This window comes from Lygodium microphyllum, chromosome 16 (genome assembly GCF_053477565.2).
Source record: "Lygodium microphyllum isolate KBCC chromosome 16, Lygodium_microphyllum_v1.1.10, whole genome shotgun sequence".
NCBI lineage: Eukaryota > Viridiplantae > Streptophyta > Polypodiopsida > Schizaeales > Lygodiaceae > Lygodium > Lygodium microphyllum.
The window spans coordinates 97,647,668-97,673,753 of NC_141150.1; positions in this window are offsets into that span (position 1 = coordinate 97,647,668).

The window sequence follows — 26,086 nt, forward strand, 5'->3', positions numbered from 1 at the left end:
TTACAGTTGGTACACTCTGATGTCTGGGGTCCTTCACATAATGCTTCCTTTGGCGGTGCACAATATTATGTCTCATTTATTGATGATTTCAGTGGGTACACTTGGCTTTATATCCTGAAACATAAGGATGATGTGTTTGATGCATTCAAAGACTTCAAGAAACATGCTGAAAATGAATTGGGCTGTTACATATCATGTTTGAGATCAGATGAAGGAGGTGAATATGTCTCAAACTACTTTGACAGGTATCTTGCTAAACATGGGATCAGAAGACAGCTCACATGCAGTTATACACTGCTGTCGTATTGCTGCGCATTCAAGGTGTGAAAACCACCCAAAAGTTGTGCATGAGATTTGTTACTTTGTACATATTTTGATGTAGACGTTGTGCTTTGCTTTGCATGAACATTTTTCTTTCAGTTGGTTCATGTTCAACTTTACAGAAGAAACAAGCGTAAGTTTCCTTAAGAGGTGAACTATTTTTCCTCACAACTGAGAATGGAACGGTGGATATCTTGTTTATCCATCTCTTTCTACATTATACACACTTGATGCTCACACAGTAGGTTGTTATTGTTTTGCCATTGATCCAACTGGGAGGTGCTTTGCAATGGGGAGTGCAGATGCTCTTGTGAGATGCTTTGTGTTCGTACTTTACCAAGCTTGAAGTAAAGCAAAAGACCTAGAGTTGAAGGGACATGCAACGTGAAGAGGAAACGATGTTGCTTTTCTGTGTGTGTAAGAGAGGAAAGTGTGGCTAAATAAGTGGGTTTTTTCTGGTTTATGACGCAGGTAAAAGAGGAGAATTTTAAAAAGCTAAAGAGGGCGGGACAGAAAAAGAGGTGAAGACTAATCTAGGAAAAAAAACAGAGTATTCGGAGGGAGGGAAAGGAAACATAAAAAAAGCAGGGTGAATGGATTAGGGAGGACGGCATCAGCTGTGGAGGAGGAGGCTTCAACGAAAAAGCATCGACTACAGAAGAGGATTCGACGAAGTAGCTGAGGGGGGCGGTCTTCAATCTGGCAAAAAGGCCACTTCATGCAAAGCCATTCGGGCATCGGGGACGATCACTTTGACGGGCAACACGCGAGTTTTCTCTTCCTTTTCCATCATCTCTTTTCCCTACTCCAACTGGTTCTGCTACTCGGAATCAGAATGATGATCTGATTCTGGAGCTCCGATGCTACACACGAAGAAAAGGAGGGAACAATTGTGTATCTTTATTGGATGCAGAGGGGAGTTCAATTCCTGAAGTGCAGATGCAAACTGAGGGAGATCAAAAATTTTGAAAAGAACTTGATTGTGAAGACGAAGAAGGGGGAAACGAAGGATCGGCACTGATCGAGGTGATATGTACAAATACCTTTAGCGGCATGAGTTGGGCGAGATTTACCAGAACTTATATCAACAGAACCTTCTAGATAGGCTGAAATCAAAGCTTCGTGGTAATTTTGAGAGAGCCATGCTGCTTTGGATGGAAGATGCAACAGACAGGGATGCAATCATTCTGCGAGATGCTCTGAAGGGATGGGGAATGGCAGTATCAAAAACGGACAGGAAGACGAATGAAGAGAGGTAGTTGAGGAGCTCTTCGACATAGAAGGAGGCTGCGGTTACCTGCAAGTGCGCAAATTATAGTACCCAAGCAGCTAGAAACGATGTGGTAGCTTGGAGGGATATTTGGAACATGGAACAACTGCATCTGATGCAGCTGCTAAATATGCAAGTGTAGTTTGGAGATGGACTTGGCAACCGGAGGGCATAAGTTGTGAATGCAAGCGCATGTCTGGGGCTTCTTCCTCTTGCATCGCATCATCTGTGCTGATCTATCTTGCGATCCTTCCTGTTGCCTGCACTCTTTCATACGGAAACTCCTAGAAAATAACAGGCTTTCAGGTTTAAACTCGCTGTCGGACCACCTTGTTTCTTTCTCAAAAAGGATCATCAAGCCACGTTGTGAGGGCCTCCCAATCATGATTCTATTTGCAATTTCTGCCCAAGTTTTGGAAAACTATGTATTGCTCTTATTCTGAGTTCTGGCTGAGCTTGTACATGAGGCCTTTCCCATTGTGGATATGGCAGCTAATCCTGAGGAGACTTCGTGCAGATTCAGGTCATCCATATTGATAGGGGCTGGGGCTTGACAGCACCTTGTATTTATTAAATTTTTTTTATGGAGTCAACACTGATGTACAATGTATGGCTCATGCGTAAAACATCCAAGGTTTCATGCAAGATAAATGTGGTTTTGGCTAACCATGTCCACAGCTGGCACAGAGAAGAGTTCAGGAAACTGTCTCTGAGAATGATGACTTTGAATTCCCTCATACATTGTCTCTTTATGATCTTCAATTACAAAACAATTTCTGTTTGAAAATTGAACCACCAAAACCTACACATTACCTATTTGGAGTAATTTTAATGATGCTGAAAATGGTATCTTTGTTATATAAATGTTCTGCAGAAAAAGCGTATGTCCAGCACAAAAGGAATTTGATGTCCAGCACAAAAGGAATTTGATGGTAAAACAATGTTTGAATCCTTGCAGTAGCTGTTGGATACATGCATCTTTGGTATATTAAAGGTCAATTTAAGAGCTTCATATTCCCTGTTCCATTTATGGGAGAAGGGAAATTCTGAAGCTTAATTCATAGCTCGAATATTCAGCTATAAGGTATTGAGTAGCTGAGAATCTTTGATGACAGCACTGGGACATGGATTGTGACCTTTAATGCCTGAAAGAACAGAAAGGCAACAATAGTCATCATGATGGAACTTGAATCAGAAAATTATCCATGATCTTCCACTTTCTTATTCATCAATGAAGACCATACTCTTGGAAATTTTCTTTGAAATGTATATATGATCTATGCATTCGAGAGGCTGCTCGGATTTCTTCATCTTGAATCTTGAAACTCTTATTGACAGAAATAAAACAGAGTCCTGACATTATTTTCTCATCTTGTTTATTCATCTGATCGGTCTTTTATCCTGAAATTTATCAAGGTCTTCTGAAGACGCGACTTTTCTTTCACAAACCCTTCGACATCTTTGGTGAACCCGACGTGAAAGCGTCGTAGAAATTTCAGGATGGGAGACACTTTAGCCTCTATTTCAGCTTCTTCTACAATTCCAGCTGCCTCTACTTCAGCTCCATCTATGACTGCTGCGTCAAGTACTTCAACGGAGGATCTAAAACAGATTTTGTAGAATATGTCCATGTATATGCAGCTCCAAAATCAGCAAACACAATTGTATATGCAGCAGCAACAACAATTGCATCAACAGCAGTTGTCTCAGCAAAGGCAACTCTATTCGGAGCAGGAAAATGCAAACAGCGCGACTAAGGCTATTGAAGCAGTTGAAAATGAGAAGAAGCTATTTGACGGGCGTAATGTTTCAGCATATTTGAAGACATATGAGATCAAGATGGGGTTTTTTGGAGTTCCAGCTGGACTTATGAGTAAGTACTTCCTTCGTCTTGTCACACCTGCTTTGAGGACAAAAGTGACTGATCTTTTTATTCAAAATACACATTGGCAAGATTTTAAGAAGGCCCTGAAAGAAGAATACTTCCTTGAGGACTTTGGTATGGCTACTCGGCGGTCATTCCGAGAGTGGGTCTACATGCCAAACAAAGGTCTCACTGCTTCGGAGTTGATTCGAGAATTCGAAGAGAGGTATAGTCAGCTTGATGCCATTGAACAAAGAGCATTGGATGTTGAAAAAGTTGAGCTTTTCTTGCAAGCTACAGATCTTGCTCTTCAAGAAGAATTGGGTGAGCTTCTTGAAGATCGCACGAAGCCTATGGGTCTTAAAACTGATTGGCAGGATGCACAGGATGCAGTCTCGACTTTGACCAAGAGGAGGATATGGAAGACTCGCCTATAGAATGGTTCCATGACACCTACACCATCATCAGCTCCTATGCCTACTTCTATCCCTGTTATTTCTTCTCCTCCTCAGCCAGTTTCTTGGCCTATGCCAGTGCCTACTGTTGCCACTCCACCTATTCCTCCTGTTCCACGACCGATGCCTACACCTTCTGCTCCAAAACCATCCGCTCCATCGGTGCCTACCTCTATTGATGACATAATCAAAGGCATCACAGATTTGACACTTGAGTCTGTCAAAGCGAAGTTAGTGGGAAAGTTGAAGGAGCAGTTTGCTTCAACTGTGCCTACTACTTCTTCTAGTGCTCCTACTGCACCTAGGAGTGCTCCTAGTGCACCTAGGAGAGATCGGAGATGTATTTGGTGTGATAGTACGGAGCATCAGCATTGCAGGGATTGTGACTCTTTCCAGGATGCAAGGAGGCAGAATTTGGTATATTGGGGGCAAGATGGTAAGATTTGGTTGACTGAGACAGGAGCTCCACTTGCTACCAACTTTGGTAAAGGTGGAATGAAGAAGTTAGTGGAGGACATGGCTACGCGTACTTCTTATGTGACAGCTAGAGGTGATGCTTCTGCATATGGAGTACAGATTGAGAAGGGATCAGAGACTCAGTCAGCGCTATGGACTTATGCTATGGAGACTGCAAACAAGGGGAAAATTCAGCAAACTGTTTTGACTAGTGCAGGCTCTAGCATCAGATCAGAGACAGGTTGGGACTCGCCTGTTGACAGGTACTCTATTTATGCTTATTTGGCTAAATCTCATGGTGCAGATGTACTTGTTGAGGAGAAGCGTAAGAGGGATGAAGAAAATCCAAGTGCAGCTAAGAAGACTAGAGGGGGTGAGTTTGTTTCTCCACCTACTGCAGGACCGTCTTCACGATCAGGGCCAGATCGACAGATGGAGGATGCTCAAAAGAGAGAAAAGAGGCAAGAGCCTAGAGAGAGAAAGCAGCCAGGATTCAGATTGATGTCCGATATTGAGACATCTATAGACATGAAGAAAATCTTTAATGATAAGATACTTGGCAGTGAGGTGACTTTTACTATTTCTGAGATTTTGGGCATCTCAAAAAGAGAGTTTCAGGATCAGTTTCAGGAGGTCCTGAAGAGGAAAAGACATGCATTGGCTACCACTGATACACAGGGAGTTTTGATTGGAGAGTTGGATGAGGATGATGATGAGGTTATGGTTGATAATGCTTCTGTTTTGCCACAGGTAGAGAAGAGGGTTGTTGAGATATCGAGCTCCACTCGTGATACGCCAGGGTGACCGTTGTGTATTTATGTCACCGACTTGTCAGTTGCAGACGCGGTTGGTACACCGCCCATGAATAATAGCTACATGATAGCTATCCTTATCTACTCTAGTTCGTGGCTTGGTTAGTATGCCACCTTAGTTAGTTGAGTTTGGTTTGAGACCCATATATAGGGTTCTTCTATTTCTTTGTATGAGAGTTCTTTTTGGCTTACACAACTAAGAAGAGGAAAACTGTTTTCAGCCTCCACCCTTGTGTGTATTCCCCCATTGTGCAAGCAAGAAAGCTACAAGTGAGACTCCTTCCTTCTCTCCCACAATCTTGACATGGTATCAGAGCCTTGTTCGTGGTAAGGAGCTCAAGAAAGCAAGCCAAGCTCGCGGTGTTCTGGTAAGAGGAGCAGTGTTGCTTTCATTTTCTGTTTTGGGAGCAGATCTCTACAGGTAGCACAGCCGGAAAGTGCAGGAGTGCATTGTCTCAGGTTGAGACGCCCTTCGCGGTGAAGCAAGAGGGCAGTATATGCTGCGGGAGAGGGCTTTAGCCCATGGCGACCTTGTTTTTTTGATTTGAGGCCATTTCGGGGCCTGTTTTGGAGGCGGAAGTTTTCTGCACGCACTCAGGAAAAAGCCCAGTTTTATGCTGTGCAGCCACTGTTCTACAGGTCGGTGAAAAGTTACTGTAGAAATTGCATCGTATGCTTATGTGCAGAGACATTGGGAGTTACAGAATCATCCTTGGTTCCTGTTTATGCAAAATCGTCACTAGGAAGTGACTGTGTGGTCAAATACCACTTTCGCCAGTTTTGCAGATTTGCCCTTGTGAGGCTGAAGCTGTGTTCTTTGCAGTGACAGAACTTTTTGCAGTATTCTGTAATGGCGTCTGATTCTCTCTCACAGATTGTCACTGAAAAGCTTGACAAGAACAACTTCCAGGCATGGAAGTTTAGAATGACGAATTTCCTTATGGGAAAAGGATATTGGGAATTTGTTGCAGGAAATGAAGAAGAACCAGTTCTTCCTAATGTTCCCAATCAACAGCAAATGCAGGCATTCAAAGCATGGCATGAGAGAGCCAGGAAAGTTATGTACTGGCTGTCTATCAGTATTTCAGACTCTATGATTGTGCATATTCAGGATGCAAGTACGCCAAAGGAGGCATGGGATACTTTGTCAAAAATGTATAGCACAAATACGCAAGCCAGGAAAATGCAGCTCAAGCAAGAGTTGCATAATGTGCAAAGAGAAAGTATGAGCATCAATGACTACCACATGAAAGTGAAGAAGATTGCAGATGCACTTGCTTCCATTGGGTCGCCAGTGGAAGATGATGATTTAGTTTCTGTGACCTTGAATGGTCTAGGAAAGGATTATGCGCAGTTTCGGACATCCATTTCAGTTCGTGAAAGATTTCCTGATTTTGAGGAGTTGATTGCTCTTCTAATTTCTGAGGAGCAGAGAAATGGTGGTGCATCTTCTTCAGGAGGAACTTCAAAAGAAGCTGTCTTCTACTCAAATGCTGGAAGAGGTAGAGACAGAGGTAGAGGAGGCCGATTTGGAGGCCGTGGTAGAAATCAGAATATGCAGCAAACTCAAGAAAACCAGTCCTATGGAGGAGGACGTGGTAACTCTAGAGGCAGGGGGAGCCAAAGAGGTCGTGGTGGATGGCAGAGAGGCCAAAATGCAAACAGTAATGTTGAATGCTACTATTGTGGTAAAATGGGTCATATGGCTAAAGACTGCTATAAAAAGCAGAATGACATCATGAATGGAAAACTGCAACAAGGAAATTATGCATCTTCTAGTAGACAGGGTGATGACAGAAATGAGCATTTGTTTATGGTGCAGCATATGAACAATTCTGTGACAAATGCAGAAGAAAGCAACGATGTGTGGTATGTTGACTCAGGTGCATCAAACCACATGACAGGTCATGCAGAATGGATGGAGGATGCAAGGAAAATGGAAAAACCAGGATTTGTGGAGACTGGTGATGATACTGCACATCCGATTGTGCAGATTGGAAAAATTCCTTTGTCTATGCAGGATGGGAAAAAGAAATACATGTCCGATGTATTTCATGTCCCCAATATCACCAAGAATCTGGTCTCTGTTGGTCAAATGGTTGAACAGGGCTTGCAGGTCAGATTTAATCCTCATGGATGCTTTGTTGAGGATATGAAAAATAAAGGTCGCTTGATAGCAAAAGGAAAGAAGAAGGGCAGAATGTTTACGTTGGATGCAGACATGTCTGAATTGAGTGCAGCAATGTTTGCACATGGGACCGGTGTAGTTGCAGATATTGATATCTGGCATAAACGCATTGGTCATGTTAATGTACAGCGACTTAAATCAATGCAGGCCCAAAATATTGTTGCAGGATTGCCAAAATTCAAGGTTGCAGAAATGCATAAGGTATGTGAAGCCTGTCAGTTTGGAAAACAGGCAAGGAAACCATTTCCTAGACATGTTCAAGAGAGTAAGAAGCCATTGGAATTAATCCACTCTGATGTGTGGACTACTAAAGCTGCATCTCTTGGAGGCTGTCATTATTTTATCAGTTTTATTGATGACTATAGCAGAAAAGCTTGGGTGTATTTTATGAAAAAGAAAAGTGAAGTTTTTGGTCATTTCAAAACTCTTAAAGCTATGGTTGAAAAAGAAACAGGTCTGCAAGTAAAATGCCTAAGGTCAGATGGAGGGGGAGAGTACCTCTCAAATGAGTTTGCAAGGTTCCTGCAGGAGCATGGCATAAAGCAGCAATATTCATGCAGTCATACCCCACAGCAAAATGGAATTGCAGAAAGAAAAAACAGACATATTGGAGAGGTGTCTCGTGCCATGCTCAATGAAAAAGACCTACCAGATTTTTATTGGGCTGAAGCAGTTGCTACAGCAGTCTACATAATGAACAGGACTCCCACTGCAGCAATACATGGAATGACTCCAGAGGAGAGGTATACTGGTAGGAAACCAGATATTTCTCATTTGAAAATTTTTGGTTGCATTGCCTATGTACATGTGCCAGATGAGTTGAGATCCAAGTTGGATCCAAAAGCTGAGAAGTGCATCTTTATTGGTTACTCTCTGCAGCAAAAAGGGTATAGATGCTATAACCCTTCTACTCGTAAGTTTACAGTGAGCAGAGATGTTGTTTTTGATGAGATGAGTAGCTGGTATAAACCAGTAAATGTGATTGATGATGTAGATGCACAAAATGGTAATGCTGCACAGAATTCACAGTAGCAGTCACAAAATATTAGTGGACCTGGAGCGTCCTCTAGCAGTGGTTCACATTCTTCGCCATGGACAGGCAGATTGAGATCAGGAGAATCTTCTCAAAGTAATGCAGATAGTGGTATGCAGGTATCACGAAAAGGAAAAGAGAAGGTTGATCAGCCCATGTTTGATGTGAATGCAAGTCACTCTTATGTGGATGGTGAATCCAGTGGCTCAGAACAGAGCATTGATGATGAGTTGGGTATTCCTTCTATTGTTACACCAGGAGTAAGGAAGACTAGGGATGTTTTGAGAGCACCTGGGAGTGAACCTACTTTGCGTAGGTCTACGAGAGCTAGGTATCCTGTGGATAGGCTGAAATATGATGGATTTACAGCCATTCACTATGCATATATGGTCAAAGTGATACAGGAACCAGAACCCACTTCTTTTGAGCAAGCCATGGGAAAAGAAAAATGGGAGAAAGCCATGGATGAAGAAATGGATGCCTTGGAAGCAAATGCTACATGGGAGTTAGTACCTTTGCCTAAAGGTAAGAATGCAATTGGCTGTAAGTGGGTTTATAAGGTGAAGCACAATGCAGATGGTTCTGTGAACAGATACAAGGCAAGATTAGTAGTCAAGGGGTATGCACAAACATATGGCATTGACTATGAAGAAACATTCAGTCCGGTTGCAAGGATGGCAACCGTAAGAGCAGTCATTGCTATGGCTGCATCAAAGGGATGGTCTTTACATCAGATGGATGTAAAGAATGCCTTCTTGCATGGTGATTTGCAAGAAGAGGTCTATATGGAGCAGCCACCAGGTTATGTGCATGCTGTTCATCGTGAGTTTGTTTGCAGGTTGAAGAAAGCCTTGTATGGCTTGAAGCAAGCACCTAGAGCATGGTCTGACAAGATAGGACAGTATCTTGTCACTATTGGCTTTCAGATTTCCAAGGCAGATTTCTCACTTTATGTGAGAAAAACAGAGAAATGTATTATGCTGCTTGTCATTTATGTTGATGATTTGATTATGACAGGTGACAGTGATGAAGATATCCTTCATGTGAAAATGCTATTGAAGCAGAAGTTTGAGATGAAGGATTTGGGAGAGCTGCGTTATTTCTTGGGCATTGAGGTGATTAGATCACCAAGTGGGATACAGCTCTTGTAGAGGCAATATGGATTGGACATGCTGTCCAAATATGGGATGACAGGCTGTAAGCCTATTTCAGTTCCTTTGGAGCAGAATGTGAAGCTGAGCGCAGATGCAGGTGAGCTTCTGGAAGACCCTACTATGTACAGACGCATAGTAGGAAGCTTGATTTATATGACTATTACCAGGCCAGATTTGAGCTATGCTGTTGGATTGGTAAGTCAGTTTATGCAGGCTCCAAGGAAACCACATTTGGATGCGGCTAGACGCATACTCAGGTATATGAAGTCCACATTGCAGTATGGACTATTTTATGAGACTGGGGTTCAGATACAGTTGCATGGATACACTGATGCTGATTGGGCTGGTAGTATTTCTGATAGACGATCTACCAGTGGATATGTGTTCTCTTTTGGGAGTGCTGCAGTCACTTGGAGCAGCAAGAAACAGCCTACAGTTGCCTTGTCGAGCACAGAGGCTGAGTACAGGGGTGCAGCAATGGCTGCATGTGAGGTAGCTTGGTTGCATAAGCTACTTTATGATATGCATCAGTCTACAGATGGGCCAGTTGTCATTTACTGTGACAATATGAGTAGTATACACTTGGCAAATAACCCAGTCTATCATGCTAGAACAAAGCACATTGAGGTGCATTATCACTATGTGCGAGAGAGGGTTTTACTAGGTCTTATTGATCTAGTTTATGTCAGCACAGAGGATCAGGTAGCTGACATATTCACGAAGGCATTGGGCGCAGAGAAGCTGCGCAAGTTCAGAGACCTGCTTGGTGTGCAGGAATTGGGATTGAGCTCGAGGGGGAGTGTTGAGATATCGAGCTCCACTCGTGATACGCCAGGGTGACCGTTGTGTATTTATGTCACCGACTTGTCAGTTGCAGACGCGGTTGGTACACCGCCCATGAATAATAGCTACATGATAGCTATCCTTATCTACTCTAGTTCATGGCTTGGTTAGTATGCCACCTTAGTTAGTTGAGTTTGGTTTGAGACCCATATATAGGGTTCTTCTATTTCTTTGTATGAGAGTTCTTTTTGGCTTGCACAACTAAGAAGAGGAAAACTGTTTTCAGCCTCCACCCTTGTGTGTATTCCCCCATTGTGCAAGCAAGAAAGCTACAAGTGAGACTCCTTCCTTCTCTCCCACAATCTTGACAGGTTCAGCCTATGCATTATGCTGAAATTGATGAACCTGTCATGATACCGCGTAGTCACTTTTCGCGGAGCCATTGGGCTAGGGCAACTACAGAGACGATGGTAAAGATTGGAGAGAAACAGGTGCCTTATGTTGCATTGGTTGATCATGGTTCAGAGATTAATCTCATAGTTCGTGGAGTTTATGAGAGTAACAGATGGCCTATGGATGTAGAGCATGGGTGGCATATGAGAGCCGCCAATAACACTGCAGGTGATTTGTATGCTGCCTGTCCTAGTGTCAGGGTATCTATTGGTGATGTAGAGGAGGATTTTCATTTATTTGTGCAGGATTCATGCTCTTATCCCATAATTCTTGGTCAGCCATTCATTACAGAGATGCGCATGGAAACAAAGGTCATGGATGATGGATCTGCTTATGCACGAATTCGCAGTAAAGATGGTATGAGAGCAGTTCAGTTTATGACTGTATGTGTGAACCATGTTAGAAACAGAGATACTCTCAGAGATGCACCTTTGCCCACTGTGAGGGATTCGGGTTTTCATTAGGTACCGCCGTTTCACGAGACGACGGTGGTACAGAGGAGAGGAGATTGGAGTTCTCGCCTCCTGGCAGTAGTGTTTCCTCCTTCGGTTATGTTGGAATTTCAGCAAACAGTTCGATGAGTTATCAGAAGACTTCTAGGTTGTCTAGAGCTGCCAGGCAGTATATATGCAGGAAGGAGAAAATTTTGAAAAATGCAAGAATTTTGGAGGATGATGAGCACATAGATGGTATGTATGACAGTGTGATTTGTGCAGATACGATGACAGAGATGGGAGATATGCTGAAAACTGATATGCTGAATTGTCATGGTAATGTATTAGTGCAGTCCCTGGACATGTTTCATGAAATTGCAGATTTTATGTCACAGATTGAGTCAGAGGCTGAGGTAACTCAGCAAAAAGTGTTGAGTGCTGAAGAAATTCAGCAAACAGAGTTTCCAGCTGGTTATGATCAGCTTTCAGAGAGACAGAGGGCTGAAAATTTTCAGCCAACAGAGTTTACTGCTGAAATATTTCAGCATTCAGAGTTTGGGGCTATTTCTATGCAGTCCATAGAGCAGAGGGCTGAGAATATTCAGCCATTGGAGTGCAGAATTGCTGATTTACAGCAAGGTTTATGTAATGTAGAAGAGCATAATGAAGCCAGGGTTGACACGAAATACAAAATTGTGGATAAGAAGGTGAAGCCGGTTGCTGTACCGCTTCCACCTGACAGTGATCAGCAAATAGAGAGGGCTGCTAAACAGCAAATTTTGAGGAATCCGGAGCATAATGGTCATAAATTTTCAGCAGAAACACTTGCTGAATTGAAAATTGGAAATGGTGATTTCTTGCTACCCATAGAGAAGCAATGCTTTCAGGATATGCTTGAGCGTCATGGAAGGGGATTTGCTTTTTTCCCACATGAGATTGGATGTGTGAATCCTGATATTGTTGCTCCTATGGTCATTTTTACTATTCTTCATATTCCATGGAATCTCCGACCTATTCCAGTGCCTAAAGCACACTTGCCAAAGCTGATTGATTTATTGAATGAGAAAATCAGGATGGGTATCCTTGAGCCTTCATCTGCACCATACTCAAATAGGTGGTTTACAGTTCCAAAGAAGAATGGTACTCTTCGATTTATTTAGGACATGCAGCTAGTGAACAGAGTTACTATCAGGAATGTTGGTATAGGTCCAATTGTGGATGAGTTTGCAGAGGCATTTGCTGGACGTGCCATCTATTCTTTGGGTGATTTGTATTCAGGATATGATCAGTTTCAGCTGGCTTTGGAAAGCAGGGACATAACCACCATGAGAACTCCTATTGGGCTTGTTAGGATGTGTACCTTGCCTCAAGGTGCCACTAATTCTATTGCGCATATGATGAATGCCATGCATAAGGTCCTTCGTGATTACATACCTCAGCTTACTATGCCTTTCTTGGATGATGTGCCCATTAAGGGGTGTGCAGAAGAAGAGAAGAATGAGAGCCTAAATGAGCAGGGATGCAGATACTTTGTGGCTGATCATAATTTCAGCATGTGAGAAGATTTTGGCTAGGTTAGAAGAAGTGAACTTGACACTTTCAGGGCAAAAATCTGTTTTTGGAGTGAATGAGGTTGTTATTGTTGGGCATATGTGTGGATATTATGGCAGGAAACCCTCACCTGATAAGGTGAATGCTATAGGCAAGATTGCAGAGTATTGTTCTACTACTTCAGAGGTACGGAGATTCATTGGTGCTTGTGTGTTTTATATGATTTGGATACCTCATTTTGCACACATAGCAGATTGTTTGTATCAGCTGCTTCGAAAGGGGCAGAAATTCTATTGGGATGAGAGCCACACTAAAGCCATGCGGAAATTGAAGAAGTTATTGCAGAATGCTCCTACTCTCAGGAAAGCGGATTATAATTGTGATAGGCCTATTGTATTGACAGTTGACACTAGTCCAATTGGCATAGGTTGGGCTGTGGGTCAAGATGATGCAGATGGAAATAGGTATGCTATTCGGTTTGGGGCGAAAGTCCTAAACGAGAGACAGAGGAGATATCCGCAAATCAAGAGGGAGTTATTGGGGATTGTCACGGCTCTCAAATGTGACAAGGAGTATTTTATTGGAGCTTCAGTTGTGGTAGAGACAGATTGCTTGCCATTGATTGGTATGATTACGAGTTGCTCTACTCCGGATATAGCTATGTTGAGATGGATTGCATACATCAAGTCATTAAATCCGGAATTTAAACACATAGCAGGGAAGGATAATCCAGTGGCAGATATGTTGTCTAGAGCCAGATATGATGATGAGGAGACTCTACTTGCAGAAGAGGATGATGCAGAAATTTCAGCCACTATGGTTGATCATGTTTGTCATGTCTATGATATTGTGGCTTTCATAGAAGAACTTTATGTTGGAGATTGGTTGCAGATTGGCAGGTACCTTAGTACACTAAACAAAAGAGATGAATGGACGGATGAAGAGTTCAAGAAGATCAGAAGGAAAGCTTATGGTTATTTTCTCAAGGACGGATTTCTTTGGAAGCATCCGAAGAAAAGAGGTGGATTACCTTTGCGGGTTGTCTGCGATAGAGAAACACAGTTACAGGTGATGAGGGAGTTTCATGAGAGTCCTTGGGCTGGTCATAGAGGAGTATGGGCTACTTATGAGAAAATCAAGGAGAAATATTGGTGGAAAGGCATGTATAGAGATGTTTCTCACTTTGTTGAGACTTGCAGAGACTGCCAGATGTATTCAGTAGTGCGTCATCGAGATGAGCTTCATCCGACCTATCCGCTATGCATTCATTATAAGTGGGTAGTTGATTTGGTTACCATGCCTATGGGTCTATGGCAGATGAGGTACATTGTTTTGGCTAGAGAGGATCTTACCAATCATGTTGAGGGCAGATCTTTGAGAACGAAAACCACTAGTGCAGTGTGTAAGTTCTTATTGGAGGAAATTTTCTGCAAGTATGGTTGTGTGGGTAAGATCACTGCGGATCGTGGTGAATTAGATGCAGATGAAGCTAGGGAGTTTTTCTCTCAGCTAGGAATCAAGTTGGCTCTAACCACAGCATATAATCCAGAGGGAAATGGAAAGAGTGAAAGAGGGCATCCGCCGATAGTGAAAGCATTAGCCAAAGCATGCAGAGGACGGATTGGAGAATGGCCAAGACTTCTACCATTTGCTTTATGGGCTGATCATACGACTCATAGTGTTACCACAGGATATATGCCTGCAGAGTTGATGTATGGTCAGAAACCTGTTATGCCGATTGAGACTTGTGCTTTGACTTGGTCAGTTTTACCTTGGCAGGAGGATTTGACGAGAGAGGAGCTCTTAGCTCTTCGGATTCGACAGTTGGAGAGGAGACCTGGGATATTCAGCTAGCTATTGACAGGTTGAAGGTTGCTAGACTAAGGAATAAGGACAGGTTTGACAGCAGGCATCGCTTGCGGCCTAGAGCAATAGAAGAGGGAGATTGGGTATTGGTCTTTGATAGCAGCCTTGAAAATCAGCATACTGCACTTCGGAAGATGGTGAAAAGATGGTTTGGGCCATACATAGTCAGACATGTCTTTGATAATGCAACATATGAGCTGACAGAGTTGGATGGAACAGTGCTTAGAGTGCCTATTGCTGGAAAAAGAATCAAGATTTTCAAGAAAAGGGATGATGAAGATTATGCATTGGAAGAATTTGCAAGAGAAGAGCAACGAGAAGAAACTCCAATGGAAGAGACAGATGATATGACAGATAATCTTGTTGATCTACCGAAAATGCATAGTGAAGAGATTGATTTGTTTGTGGATCTTGATGATAACGATCATGGGTAGTTGGCCCATCCGGAGGATGCGCAGGATTAGAGGGGGTGGATGTCGTATTGCTGCGCATTCGAGGTGTGAAAACCACCCAAAAGTTGTGCATGAGATTTGTTACTTTGTACATATTTTGATGTAGACGTTGTGCTTTGCTTTGCTTGAACATTTTTCTTTCAGTTGGTTCATATTCAACTTTACAGAAGAAACAAGCGTAAGTTTCCTTAAGAGGTGAACTATTTTTCCTCACAACTGAGAATGGAACGGTGGATATCTTGTTTATCCATCTCTTTCTACATTATACACACTTGATGCTCACACAGCAGGTTGTTATTGTTTTGCCATTGATCCGACTGGGAGGTGCTTTGCAATGGGGAGTGCAGATGCTCTTGTGAGATGCTTTGTGTTCGTACTTTACCAAGCTTGAAGCAAAGCAAAAGACCTAGAGTTGAAGGGACATGCAACGTGAAGAGGAAACGATGCTGCTTTTCTGTGTGTGTAAGAGAGGAAAGTGTGGCTAAATAAGTGGGTTTTTTTTGGTTTATGACGCAGGTAAAAGAGGGGAATTTTAAAAAGCTAAAGAGGGCGGGACAGAAAAAGAGGTAAAGACTAATCTAGGAAAAAAAAAACAGAGTATTCGGAGGGAGGGAAAGGAAACATAAAAAAAGTAGGGTGAATGGATTAGGGAGGACGGCATCAACTGTGGAGGAGGAGGCTTCAACGAAAAAGCATCGACTACAGAAGAGGATTCGACGAAGTAGCTGAGGGGGGCGGTCTTCAATCTGGCAAAAAGGCCACTTCATGCAAAGCCATTTGGGCATTAGGGATGATCACTTTGACGGGCAACACGCGAGTTTGCTCTTCCTTTTCCGTCATCTCTTTTCCCTACTCCAACTGGTTCTGCTACTCGGAATCAGAATGATGATCTGATTCTGGAGCTCCGATGCTACACACGAAGAAAAGGAGGGAACAATTGTGTATCTTTATTGGATGCAGAGGGGAGTTCAATTCCTGAAGTGCAGATGCAAACTGAGGGAGATCGAAAATTTTGAAAAGAACTTGATTGTGAAGACGAAGAAGGGGGAAACGAAGGATCGGCACTGATCGAGGTGATATGTACAAATACCTTCAGCGGCATACTCATGAGACACTCATAAGCAGAGATGTGGTATTTGATGAGTTAGCATCTTGGTATGGGAATCCTGTTGCAGTGCCTATTGATGGCTCACCCAGTATGAGTCATGCTGAAAATACTCCTGCAGAGAGTACTTCCATGACTGGTCAGACAGGTGATGTATCATCTACAGTGAGTCCTTGGACAGGACGATTACGGAGTCGCACTACTGCATCCACTGACACGGATATGTCAGTGATGGGGAGAACAGATAAGGGAAAAGAAAAGGTTTTTGAAGATGTAACAGGTCCACTCACTACAGGTTATGATTCATCTAGCAGTGACAGCTTAGATAGTGAATTGGGGATTCCGTTTGTTATGACGCCAAGTGCTAGACAGAGCCGTTATGTGCCGTCTCATGAGAGGCAATCTCACAGTGAGCCACAGCTCAGGAGATCAGAGAGGGTCAGACAACCTGTTGATAGGTATACTTACACTGGATATTCAACCCGTCATTATGCACCATATGACGAAAGTAACAGGTTTTAGAGAACCAAGTAAGTTTGATGAGGCAGTTTCAGATGTGAATTGGCGTGCTACTATGGATGAGGAATATTCAGCTTTGGCTGAAAATTGTACATGGGATTTGGTACAGTTACCTGAGGGAAAAACACTTATTGGATGCAAGTGGGTGTATAAGGTAAAATATAAATCAGATGGATCGTTGGAAAGATATAAGGCCAGGCTGGTTGCAAAAGGGTATGCGCAGCAGTATGGTCTTGATTATGAGGAGACTTTCAGCCCTGTAGCAAAGATGGCTACAGTTAGAACTGTGATTGCTTTGGCAGCAGCTAGAGGCTGGAAACTATGGCAGATGGATGTAAAGAATGCATTTCTCAATGGAGAATTACAGGAAGAGGTTTACATGGAACAGCCTGAAGGCTATGTACATCCAGAATTTCCAGCACATGTATGTCGGTTGAAAAAGGCATTATATGGGTTGAAACAGGCACCCAGAGCATGGAATGCTCGCATCAGTAGTTATTTACAGCAACATGGTTTCCGATTGGGAGATGCTGATCATAGTCTATTTGCGAAGAAGACAAATAGTGGCTATGTTTTTCTAGTTGCCTATGTTGATGACTTAATCATTACAGGAGATGGTGAAAATGGGATTGCAGAAATAAAGACATGTTTACAGGTTGAGTTTAAGGTCAAGGATCTTGGAGAGCTGAAATATTTTTTGGGGATTGAGGTTGTCTCTACACCTCGAGGCATATGGCTGCTACAGAAGCAGTATGCTCATGACATGTTACAGAAATATGGTATGGCTAATTCCAAGCCTATGGATACGCCTTTGGATCAGAATGTCAAGCTACAGATTGATGTTGGGACAGAGATTGAGAATGTTACTATGTACAGACAGATGGTAGGCAGCTTGATCTATCTCATGATCACTAGACCTGACTTGAGTTATGCTGCGGGGCTGATCGGTCAGTTCATGCAGAAGCCTCGCAAACCACACTTGGATGCAGTCAGAAGAATTCTGAGATATGTAAAGGGTACCACAGATCATGGGCTATTTTATGCATATGGGAAAACCCTTGACTTGATGGGGTACACTGATGCTGACTGGGTTGGTTGCACATATGACAGGAGGTCAACCAGTGGCTATGCATTTGTATTGGGTAGTAGCATGATCAGTTGGCAGAGTAAGAAACAGCCTACAGTTGCATTGTCCAGTACGGAAGCAGAGTATCGTGGTGCGGCCTTAGCGGCCTGTGAAGCTAAGTGGTTACAGAAGTTACTGAATGACTTGGGAGTACACTTGGACAGCAAAGTCAAGCTGTACTGTGACAATTTGAGCTGTGTTATGTTAGCAAGCAATCATGTTTATCATGCAAGATCAAAACACATTGAGGTTCACTACCATTTCATCAGGGAAATGGTTTTAGCAGATCAGATTGACTTGGAGCATGTGAAGACTGAAGACCACGTAGCAGACATCTTTACCAAATCACTTGGTAAAGATAAGTTCATTCACTTTAGACAGCTACTTGGAGTGATGCAGATGATTTGAGTTTTGTTTTTGAGCTTGAGGGGGAGTATTAGAAATCAAGCTCACCGTCAATGTGTCTTCATCTATGACCGACATCTATGACAGCTAGTGTGTACAGTTGTCTACATGTGACTACATTAAATAAGTCGGGTTAGTAGTCAGTCAGTGACCTGACTAGAGTTAGTCAGTCTAGTCTACATTTACACTAGGTCACTTTATCTTGTAGTGTGTGTGTGCTTTTTAGTTTAGTGTGTGGAAATGAAGGAATGAGCTTGAGAGCCTGAAGGCTCATGGATATGGAGTCTTTCCCTTTCTCTCTCTCTACTCTTTGAACATCCTGCATGAGTTCTGTACTTCTTGCAGCAATATTTATAACTTTTTCCTCTCTTTTTGGACCCTGGATTGACAAATAGAAGAGGTCAACATCCGTAGAGAGTAGGCTAGCTTCCCATTCTCTATCTTCCTCATCAAGGTTGGAATTTTTTGAATCACTACTTTCATCACCTCCAACATCAGTTTCATATCCATTTTGAATGACGGACCCTGTTTTCATGTCAAAGATCACCCTCTTATGAGCTGGCTTCTCTAGATAGAGTTCCAATTGACCTCTATACCAGTCTTTTCTAGACCTCATATCAATCAACCACGATCATTCCAAAATGAGAGGATATGCCCCAAGTTTTGCAAGCATAACATGAAAATCCAAACATGCTCTTTGGCCTCCAATGTTCATCTTCAAGTTCTCGATGACTCCCTAATATTTTACTTCTGATCTATTTGCCATTTTAACCTTAAACAATGACTTCTATGTCATTTTAAGATGCATTTGTAGCATTGCTTCTTCAGCGATTACACAAACTTGTGCACCACCATCAACATAAACTTGATCAATTTTCCTTCCGTGTATCCATGCATCCATGACAGATATAATATCTATCACATTTGATAAGTATACCACTCTAACATTCCCAGTTCGGGTCTTTCCTTTCTTCTTGATGCTAACCAACCCATGCCATTTCCTTCGCATATATGAGTTCATCTATAGTAGGCTGACCGTATGTAACATTAGCCTTCTCACCTTTTGAATCCTCAAGCAAGTTGTAAGGAACTTGATTGACTCCCAAAGCAAAGTCCCCCACTTGAATCTTCATTTGTTGTTTAACTTTCTTGCTAGTTTCTGGATTGTTTGCAATCTGTTGTCCCTTTTTAATCCTTGCTACCCTTTGAGTTTCAGTTTTAGTATCCTTCTCTTTGAATCTCTTGTTAGCTAAAATATCAACATTTTCCCCATCATCAGACATGCTAGTTTTGATCAGATTCATACATGATGTGCCTTCATCAGGTCTTCTTTTCAACAATTGCCTAGCTGGTTCAAGTGGCCTTTATTCTTATTGAGATCTAGCATCTTGCCTAGCATTCTATTGTGGCATGGGATACATCTCCCCTCCTATTCTTATTGGATAAGGGCAATCATGAGCAATATGACTTTTCCTTTGCTTTTCTTTGGCTATTTTGACTGCATCTTCATATGTATCAGGGTCTTTGATCAAAATCTTTTCTCTAATTTTAGGCCTAAGCAATGAAACAAGCTTGTCCTTTTTCAAGAACTTCATTAGATGTTGCTCCATACTTTGTGCAATTTCTATCCATTTTTCTTCAAATCTTGCAACAAATTTAGACACTTCCTCATTTTCTCCCTGAAACATCCTTTCCAAAGATTTCCATAAACTCTCAAGATTTGGCTTAGCTGCAAACCTTGTAAGGAACTCATTTTGACTTCATTTCAATTTGCCCTTGTCTCTTCATTTAGTGAGTTCCACCATAATCTTGCAAAACCTTCAAGTAGGATGTTGATCATTCAAAGCTTATCTGCATCAGTGTCCCTTCGATCTTGGTAAACCATCCACTCCAATCTCTTGATAAATTGATGAACATCCTCATTTTTAGTACCAAAGAAGGGTTCATATCCAAAAGCCACTATGATTGAGTTTTTGTATCGGTTGGTTTCCAAACCGTTATACTTCCTAACTGATAAGATCAGCAAAAGATCTTCAACACAGGAGATCCTCAACGGGGGCACTAGGTGAATTGGGGAGTTGGTGGCCTCTAACAACCCCCAAGACAACACAACAGGATAAAGATTGAGGATCTCCCCTCAACAAAACCCATTAGACAACACCATTGAACAAATGATTAAATATTTGTGATCACTCACTCTTGCCCATAATACATATTCTCTACCACATACCCAGTTTCAGATGTAGAGATCATTTACTTCTATTCTTCTCTCCTGAATGGGAAGTCTCACACAAATAACTAACATACATCACTCTCAACACGATGAAGAATATCCCTCTGCTGTCTCTCACTCATATCCATACATTAGAAAAAATCTTCATACATTGTGCCCCACATAGCAGTAGAAGAAAAAAAGACAAAAGGAAGACTCTTATTGCCATCATCTGAAAACTAAGAACTGGCATCAACCAATTGGCTTCAAGAGCCCTGCCATCATGCTCCACGGCTCCGATAACTTTAGCTACATGGCCTCTTTCTTCTAAAAATTGGTTCTTCTTTTTGAGCATCATATTTCTCCTTTCCCTTTAGATTGCAAGATTCTTCTCTCTCTCTCTCTCTCTCTCTCTCATACATTAATTGTCTTGTGTAGAACCCTTTTCCCTCTCTTTTCTTTATTTTTTTTAAAAAATCCTCATATTTTTGCTTTTTCCCCTGGTTTACCAAGCTGCCCTCTTGCTTCCCCTTAGTTACTAGAAAACATGCCCCCTGCCACATAAAATTCCACTCAGGGGACTCAAAATCGGAAGAGAGAACACATTCTGGTATGAGGATATCTCTTCTTGCATGAGGCATGTGTCTCAAAACTGAGATATCACAACCACATGTCGAACATGCATGGTACCACTTGGGATTTCCATCTTTCAACCTGATTCTTGCTACGGGTAGGTTTTAGAAAGACAAACTCATATCATTTCATCAAGCATAAGTTTTGACAATGTATAAAAAATCAGTGATAAACATAGCTTCCTTCTCATCATTAGATCGAATTGAGGCATGGGAACAACTCAACAAGAACATCTAAGGGTTCCTTCTCTACCCTCGGGGAAGCTACTATATGTATATCCTCTACATCATGTGCGTTCAATGCCTATTTCTAAATATCCTTGTTTGTGAATTTTTCCTGAATAAAACATAACCTTTTCTATTCAATCTATAAAAAATAAATTTATATTACACCCTTTTGTATGTAAAAAATGTATTAAAATGGTATTTTAAAAATACCTTATTTTGAACCCACGTGATGCACACATATATTCATGAGTAACCTACCTGAGTCTCTACCTCAAGCTCAAAGTACCATGAGTAGAAAGCTTTAGCCTTTTTCCTATGTTTTTCACGAGTGGATGCATAGCATCGTGCAATCCACCCCCTCCAAACTTGCATATCCTCATGATGTGCCACACTATATAGCCATGTGCATCAAACACCAATATGATCATAACCTACCCAACAAAAATTGCGCATAAGTGATTTCCCACTAGAGTAAAACACCCAAGTCACAAGTATCTTCTAACACACATAGAAATTTAAATATCCATCTTTATCATAAGGCACTTTTAGCGCATGATATCCCTCGTTCATATAGCCATGTCAAATTCGTGTGGTGGGGGGACTTGGTTGAGTTGTTGCACTAAACACACACCATACACACAAGAGAAAACTCACTCAAGAACATAAGAAGAGAGATGGAGGTAAAAACGTTTTTCTTGCTACTTTTTTGTTCTTCTTCCATCCACAATACGATGTATACAAAGTATAGATAAGATACATCATAAATCAAAGTGGCATACTGAGTTAGACAATGCATAACTGACTATACTAATCGACTTGCACGATAACTATGCTAGTTGTAGGTAGGTGCAACAAATTAAATATAATAAGTAATAAGGAAGTGGCCATATGAGGACCATGATGACCACCAATGTGCTAAGTGTAGATGTGGAGACCCATCTAATTGAGTAGTCCATCATCAATGTTTGCACGTGTTGAGCTTGCCATCTCAACACTCCCCTTCAAGCTCAACTGTATCTCTACAACTCCAATTAAGCTTTGAAATTTTTGAAGCTTCTCTACACCTAATGCTTTTGTGAAAATGTCATCTATATGATCCTGTGTGACCAATTCAATCTCTCCTACAAGTATCTTCTCTCTCAGAAAGTGGTAATGCACCTCAATGAGTCTTCTCCTACCATGGAACAAAGGGTTCCTAGCTAGTTGTATGTTGCTCATGTTGTCACAATGAATGACAACTGGAACATCTCCCTACACATTCAAATCATCTAATAACTTTTGCAACCATACCACCTCCATGCTACCACAGTAACACCTCTATACTCAACCTCTCTACTCGATAAAGCAATTATAGATTGCTTTTTGCTAGTCTATGTAGCCATTGCACTACCAAAGGAAAACATGAGTCTGATGGTAGATCTTCTATTAAGCATGTCACCGACCCAATCTACATCTACATATGCAAACACATGTATATCCTTACCTACATCAGAAAAAGGTCCATAATACAAAGTGGACTTCACATACCTCAAAATGTGTCTAACTGCATTTAAATGAGTCTTTCTAGGTATTTGCATAAATTGACTACCAAGGCCAATAGCATAACTCAAGTGTGGCCTTGTGATAGTCATATAAATCAAACTCCATACTATCCTCTTGAACATAGTAGGATCTTCTATCTGATCCCCAACATCAACATTCAATTGCACATTTTTCTCCAATCGCACTAAAAAGGCTTAAGCACATGCTGCCATACCATACTTGGATAATATATCCAAGTCATATTGCCTTTGGGATAGCAATATACCATCATCACATCTGATCACCTCAATACCAAGAAAGTAGCTCAACTCACCCAAATCCTTCATCTCAAACTTCTTCATCAAAAGGTCCTTAACTTTAGTAATCCCACTATCATTGTTACATGTAATAATCAAGTCATCCACATAGATGACCATGGTGACCAAGCCTATATCTCCCTTTCTCACATAAAGTGAGTGATTAACATCAAAAACATAAAAGTCAATGTTGAGAAGATACTCTCTGATCTTGTCAAACTATGCTCTAAGTACTTACTTCAACCCATAGAACATCTTCTTTAACTAGCTCAAGTAACATCGAGAATGTATGTAGAAAAATGATATTTGCATGTGTCTCACTTGAATCCACCCAGCATCATGTCCCCGATCGCTCATTCACCCAAGAACATCCTTTAATGACCACGTCCTCCCATCATCCTCCTGAGACCATGTGCTGCCCATAAGTTGCTCATTGGAAATAACATCACGACTTGTGATTACCTTCTTGGAGGATGGATCATAAAACCTGTATCCCTTAGAAAAATTTAAATATCCAATGAAAATGACTTTTAAACTAGGAGGATCAAGTTTTCTATGAGTCTCGTTGGGTACATCATACTCCAAAAGAAAGAGACCCAAGTCAGATGAAAGATGGGCTAGAATAAAGTGACCCATAATAGACAAAACGTGTGCGAGAATAAGCCTGCCCAACGTAGATGATAAAATATAATCGCTTCACTTTTTGGCCAAGAATAGATGATGATCTGAAAAATTTTGGCAAAAAGTCAAGAGTGAATAATCGTGAGGAGACCTGTGTCATGGAAGTCTGCATGAAAAGTTGTTGTTCTATTTATTTTCATGTTTCAAGTCCAATTTACCTAAACTAATATAACTTTTGATGTGGAACTCCAAATTGGGTACGGATTTACTAGAAGAAAGCATGTGAGTCTTAGCACATCACAAAAACTAGTTCTCTTGAGAAAGGCGTTCCGTTAAGAGTTTCCTGAATAGAAATTTTTAGGGTGTCAACAAGCAAGGAATATCTATAGTTCAATATATATGCAATCTAAATGATGATCGAGTGAACTTCTTCTATGCTTAAAATTCATAACATAAGATTCTCATAACATACACAATGCATCAAATTTAAGCATGAAAAGAACATGAATCAAGAACCAAAGAGATACTACATAGATATACTTCTTGATTGTCTTCTTCAAGGAATTGGTTGTAGTCGATCCTGATAGCTCTGATACCATGCTGAGATATAGAGAGAGAAGATATGTAGAGATGTAAGAGGGAGATAAGAGACACACCATGCACACTACTTCCTTTTGCGATCAACCTGCACTTATCATTAATGTCTTCTACCAAACAACCTTTTGCATTAAATCAAACCTGCAACTCTTGCTTTATCTTTTGGCCAACAGACACAATTCTTTGTGATTGATGGCACATGTAATGCATTTGACAGACTCTTTGTTTGGCCATCATGCAAGGATAAATGATTTTTTTCAATGTGTAAAATTGGTTGGCATGAATCATTACTCATCCACACAACCTAGATTTTTTAAATCCTTTATCTTTTCGAACCATTTTATCATTCACCTCTTCCTCTAGAGCTCCCCCTGTCTCTAAAGTTTTCATGGCCTCTTGAAACATTCATTTCACCAAATTGCTCATTTAACTTGTTTTGCTAGTTATCACCAATACATCCATACCACGATCTCTTGAAGAGGATCTACCACATTTCCTTTCTAAACTTGAGTAAAATCCTTGAACCTGTTTACAACTTCTCTCAGATAATTCACCCCACATATTGATCCCTTTGGTGATCATGAGAGAGACCAACTCATCAAAATCTCAAAATCTCCTTTGCATTCCATTCTTTTTATGCTTTTAATTCATTTGCAGTCATAAGGTTACTCAGCTCTGGCTCTTTTTTTACTTGAAATAAACTCATAAAGGCTCTTTCCAATAAGGAAGTTCGTCACACAAAACTTCCATGATGGATAATTGTTCTTATCCAGCTTCTCAATGATTGGATTTTCATTGATATTTATGATTATCACAAGATTGATACAGAACAGAAAGCAAATCTTCTACAACCTTTCAAAACAAGTGCACATCAATACACTATTAAGTAGCCTTTTTAATTGACTATTGAATAGTAGATTGAGTATGCAACCTGTTTGTAGATAAAACTTGTGTTTGATTCTTGGCAAACACCTTAAAGCTTACAAATTTGAAATCTATAACCTGTGTATCCATTTTTTATCGACATAGCTAAAATTGCAATATATCCTGAAACTATTATTTTGAACCTTGCGGATCTAAAATGAGGCCCAAAATGGCCTCAAATGGCCAACAAAAGTAGGACGACTATCTTGCAAAATATACAATACTTTGTTTCACACAAAATCTCATAGCAATCTAAGATTTTTGCTATGTCTTGCTTCCATGCCTCCACATGCACTATCTAAGAGAGAGAGAGCGGAAGAATGGGAGAGCTTCTTACTCCTCATTGGCTTGCTTGAATCCTTACTTCTTCTCCTTCACTTTAGCCTTCAAAACTAGCCTCTCTCAGTGCTAGTGCTCTAATACCATGACAAGAATCATGTCATAGGGGAATTTTTTTGAGTTGATGTGCCAAACACACACCATACACATAAGGAGAAGCTCACCCAAGAACACAAGAGAGATGGAGGCAAGAACGTTTTTTTTTTCTTATTCTTCCACACATAATACAATGTATACAAAGTATAAATAAGATAAAACATTTAAAAAAAGTCACATACTAAGTTCAAGAGTATATAACTAACTATACTAATAGACTGGTGCTATAACTATGTCATAAAAGTAGGTGCAACAAACTAAATATAATAAATGATAAGTCACTGACCATGTGAGGATCATAATAACCATCAAAGTGCTAAGTGTAGATGTGCACAAGAGTCTCCTTTAGCAT